Here is a 5,449-nt window from a genome sequence, read left to right as displayed (position 1 = left end):
TATATATACATATATATATATAATTTGAATTTTTGGAAACTTTAACGGTGCTGTCAACTTTGGAAAAAGTTATCCCAATTTACTGTGTTGAGTTGGCATTGTACAGAAATGGACAGCCGTATTGGTCTAGAAATGTTAATTTTTTTATTTTTATTTTTTATTTTTTTCCCATTTGTACAGGGGTAATACACTGTATTAAATATGTAAGGTCATATCTACGTGGATTTGATTACAGAAACTAATAAAGTATTCTCTAAATAATGAAAAAAAAGAATAAGATAAGACTACAAGAGCAAGAAGCAATTTAAATATGTTCATGGACCATTTTCATCTTCAGAATTAAGGATTATTTTAATCTTACATCATTGCCTTTTCTCTTTTACTTTCCTTTTTAGTTTTATTTCAGGATTCCCTATTTTTAATGTTCATACAGAGATTTCTTCAACTGCAATACTGAATAGTACACAGGATCCTAATGAGATAATTAATAATGTGAAATAGGAAGTAAAGGGCTAAAGGTGTAAGGAAAGTGGGAAGGGTGGGGGAAAGGTAATAAGGGAGAGGAAAAAATATGAGAAACTGAAAAAATGGAAATAAAGTGTTTGTAAATGGGGAGGGGAGGAGGGGGTGAAAGGAGGGCAGGGACAAGGGGAAAAAATGAGAACCAAGACCTATTATGTAAAGGTACAGGATCCCAATAATGAATGTAACTGTATTGTATACCCAGATTGTACCAACAAACTCAATAAAAAGAAAAAAAAATGTATGGCAAGAAGAGAGAGAAACAGGAAGAGAAAAACTTTAAGGAACATAAGTAAAGAGGCTGGTGGCGAAGACCAGCCTGAGTAAATCAGAGTTTCCTGTCTAAGCTCTATTCTAACAGGTTCTGTTAGCTCCTGACTTTACTCTCAGAGTCTCTGGTTTCTCCTCTGAAAAATAGTGAAATTGGGAATAATATTGCTTGTGTTACCCCAGCCCAGGCCGATATGTTAGGTTGTGTGGAGAAAGGCGTGAGGCTGAGAGGGCAGGTGTAGGGGCAAATGGGAGGAATGTGCAGTGGGCAAAGGCACTCCACACGGGGCCTCGCATTTGTTCCAGAAAAACAGGAGCCTCGCAATCCAGGAAGTTGCAAAGGGTCAGAAGAAAGGCTGCCCCGGTGAAATGTCCAAGTGAGCCCTGGGGAATGGCCTATGCTTCATGAAGAGGCTAAAAATGCGAGCCAGGAGTGGCCGGAAGAAGAAAGGTGACTCCCAGGGTCTGGGCCAAGGAAAGCTTTTGGACAGGAAAGGGGATTCGCAAAAACATGCTTGAGATGAGTTGTTTAAGGCTTTAAACCCTTGCCAAGGCAAGTAACATGAGACAGGACCTATAAGCTACCTTAGCTATATATAGTATGTAACCTGAAAATGCTTCCCCCTACAGCGCTCATGCTTTTGAGCTTACAGCGGCCCTTCCGGAGGAGAATGGAGTGGGGGAAGGGATTCTGCTGAGGACGGACAAAAGTGCTGGCTTTGAAGAATTTCCTCTCTTTTTCTGTGGTGTGTAACCAGAGACCCAGTGTCAACAAGAAATCCAGCTTGGGAACGCTTTTGTCTGTGGCTCTCCTTGGGACAGGACCTGCTTTTTCAGAGGTGGTGAATTGTGAATTGAGTAATTTCAGGTTCTTCTGAACCAGGGTAGGGTTTTGAAGGGATGAGTAAAAGAGGAGTGGCTAGTGTCATTATAGGCATCTAGGAAACTTGCTGTCTCTTCATAAGATCCCACTTGACCACATAAAATCTTCTCATTAAGAGGGGAGAAGAAAATATATGTAAGTTTGGATGTTTACATCTGAATTTGCTGTAGCAAATGGATCTATGTTAAATCTCTGAAATAAGGTAATAAACTAAGTTCAGAATTAGCAAAAACAGTGATTTGATATGCTTGATTATACTTTTCTGGTTAAATCTATTTGTTGTGGCCTATGAAGCTATCTGCTTTTATGCTGTTGGAAAGGGTACCGAGCTCAGAGCTCCTGAAGGTTGGGATTTGCTCTTTTTTTTTCTCATTGAGTTTATGGGTACATTTTAGGTATACAGTACAGTTACATTCATTGTTGGGATCTTGTACCTTTACATGACAGGTCTTGGTTCTCATTTTTTCCCCTTGTCCCTGCCCTCCCTTCACCCCCTCCTTCCCTCCCCATTTACAAACGCTTTATTTCCATTTTTTCATTTTCTATTTTTTTCTTTTCCCTTATTACCTTTCCCCTACCCTTCCCACTTTCCCTACACCTTTAGCCCTTTTTTTTTTCCTATTTCGCATTGTCAATTATCTCATTAGGATCTTATGTACTATTATAGTTTATTCACACCAGAGAAATTATTCCGTATTTGGAATTTGTTCTTAATCATTTGTGATCTACATTTCTTCTCCCCTTCCATAGGCTTAGCAAAGGATCTAATGTTTGTTCACATACTCAACAACAAAGTCTGTCAGGCATTTATCTCATTCCAGCTTGCTAAGAAGTGCTGGAGATACAGAAATGTAAGAAACAAACAAGCTTTTACTCTCATAGAATTTATAATCTGGATCAGAGGAAGACAGACCATAATATCAACAGATTAAATAATATAGGCTGAGACATGCTACAAGAAAAATATAGAGGGGTACAGGAGGTCTAGGGGCAGTGTCTCTGGAGAAGAGGAGCTGGAGCTGAGTGAGGGAGAGAGTCCCACTTCACTGAAGGAAGCCTCCTCACCAGAGTGGGTGTCCAGGGAGGGTAAAGCCAAAGTGGTGAGAGGTATGATTAGACGGGAACCAGAGAAAGAGCCAAGGTCTGGGGGCCTTGAAGGGCACCACAAAAACCTTGAATTTCACTCTGGGTGAGATGGGAAGCTTATGCAGGGTTTTCAGAAGTGAGACAAGATCATTTTGACTTCTGTTTTTAAATAAATCCAAGAGGGCAAATATGCGAGCTTGAAAACAGGATGCAATCATCTAAGCAAGAGTTGATAGTGGCCAGCACCAGGGATTTACCAGATTCTAAATATTTGGAAGGAATTGCCATTTTCTCACGGAAAATGTGAGGTTGGAAAGAAGTAAAGATGAGTCACTTTCTTAGGTCTGAGCAGCTAGAGGGCTGGAGAGCTACTGTCAGTTACTGGTCTGCAAGCTAGGCCAGATCTTCAAGAGGGCAACAGTATGTTGTCAGTCAGTGTTAAGAATCTCGTTTTACTCAGCTACGGAGAAGAGAACGGAAGGAACGTTTAGGTTAACAGCAGTCAACTGGTCGACTATTCTGGGTGAAGTAAGAGAAGACAAGGGACATATCCTTCAACTTTTGGCTTCTTTCTTCAGGGTTAGGGGAAATTTGGAGATGGCAAAGTGCAGTTTGGAGGGGAAATCATTTGGCGGCTGTGTCACCCAGAGCTCTGACTTCTGCAAGCATAACTATATCATTTATTTTTTCATTTGTCTTCATGCATTCAATATTTATTGAGAGTCTTAATGTGAACCAGTGACTCTACCACATGCTTTGATTCAAAGCACGAATAAACAGCTTATTTATTTTTGAGAATTCATAGTGTAGTGGTAAGAGAACAGCAGTGCCATAAACTATGTGCAGGGTGCTATGGGAATCCAGATGAAATTTAGACACTTTTCTTGGCATTAGTGCATGAAAGAGGAATTACTTGACGTCCTGTCTACTGTGCTTTAGTTCTTCATTTCTAGAGCCACTTGACCACAATCTCAGGTCAGGGATCATTTAAAGGATCTCAATTAGAGGGTAACAAATCAACATTTCTTTCTTTACTAAACACTTTTGTACCTAGTTTCTTATTCTATTTTGTGATCTTTCTCCTCCTGGGCTCTAGTTCCATCATTCTAAATATCTTTTCTATTTTTATACATATTGCATCCTCAAAGATTGCCTGAATTTATCTTGCCTAAAGCCCAGAATTTTTGGCAAATTCTACTTTCTCTCATCTGTACTTGTCTTGGGAAAAGGAGAAAGTGTCATAATATATGCACTCGTTAGGCCCCTAGATGACCTAATTTCACCTTATCTTGTTCCCATTTTATAAGGGAGGCCCAGGGAAGTTAAATAATTTGCCCAAATTCACAAGACTAGAAAAGATAAAAGGAGGGTATTGACTCTACATCCAATATTCAGACTACTAACTGTTGTGGTCTGAATGTGTCCCTTCAAAACTCATTTGATGAAATTCTAAACCCCAAGGTAACAGTATTAGGAAATGGAGTCTTTGAAAGGTGACTAGGTCATGAGTCATGAGGGCTGAGCCTTCATGACCAGGATTAATGCCTTAAAAAAAAAAAACAAGTAAAAAAGACCAAGGAGATCTAACTAGCCCCTTTCCACCATGTGAGGGCACAGTGAAATGCCACCATGGATGAAGAAGCGGAACCCCACTTGAGACTGCTAACACTGTGATCTTGGATTCTCAGCCTTTAGAACTGTGAGAAACTTTTTCAGTGGTACTGGGGATTGAATTCAGGACACTGTGCATGCTAAGTAAGTGTAAAAACAAAACCAAACAAAGCAAAAGGAACAATAAAACATGAAACCAAAAAGAGACAAAAACCCAGCCCAAATCAAACCAACCCACAAACAAAAACAACGCTCCCCCTAAAAAACAAAACTGCGAAAAGTAAATTTCTGTTGTTTATAAATTGTCCAGTGTAAGGTATTTTATGATAGTAGCTAGAATGGACTAAAATACTTAAGGGCTCTCAGATGACCATTACTAAAGTAGTCGCAAATTTTTCATTTGGTTTCTTAGGAAGAAAAAAAGAGCACTACAAAGTTGCCTTGTAGTCTTATACTGCCTTCATTTTTTTTCCATGAAAGATCTTGTCTTCCCTATGCATATCTAGGCCCATGTGGCACTGACACCTCTGCATCTAGGGTGTGTGGAAAGTATGTTTAAAATATCAGTATGGTTATTTTTATTTATTTCTTTTTATTGTAATTATTCAGTCATATTCACTGTACAGATTAACGTGCTTCACTGTGATTTCCCTGACACACACGCCTCTGTCATGCTTTGGTCGTATTCACTGCCCCATGCTTTCTGCCCTCCCTTCTCTTCCGCAGTTTCTTTCCCCTTCTGTAGTAGCCTGCCTTACATTTTCAGATCTTTCTAATTCAGTTTTAATCTATGGGAGAAAAAAATGAGAAAATTATATATTATATATAAATATTATATGTATTAAAGACCTATCTATGGCTGTGTTTCCTTGGTCTTCAGTCATGGTCTTGTCTGCTTGCTTTTCTGGGTATTTTTTTTTCTTTTTCCACTTACTGTGTTCAGAGATTTGCATTTAAAAAAAATAGGAGGGGGTGACAGTGCAGCTCGGTGTTAGAGTACTTGCTAACATACACAGGCCCTGGGTTTGATCCACAGTGTGTGTGTGTGTGTGTGTGTGTGTGTGTGTGTGTGTGTGT

The sequence above is a fragment of the Fukomys damarensis genome, unplaced genomic scaffold, assembly GCF_012274545.1.
Source record: "Fukomys damarensis isolate Sample0158 unplaced genomic scaffold, DMR_v1.0_HiC HiC_scaffold_35, whole genome shotgun sequence".
NCBI lineage: Eukaryota > Metazoa > Chordata > Mammalia > Rodentia > Bathyergidae > Fukomys > Fukomys damarensis.
Note: the sequence above shows the minus strand (reverse complement) of the source record.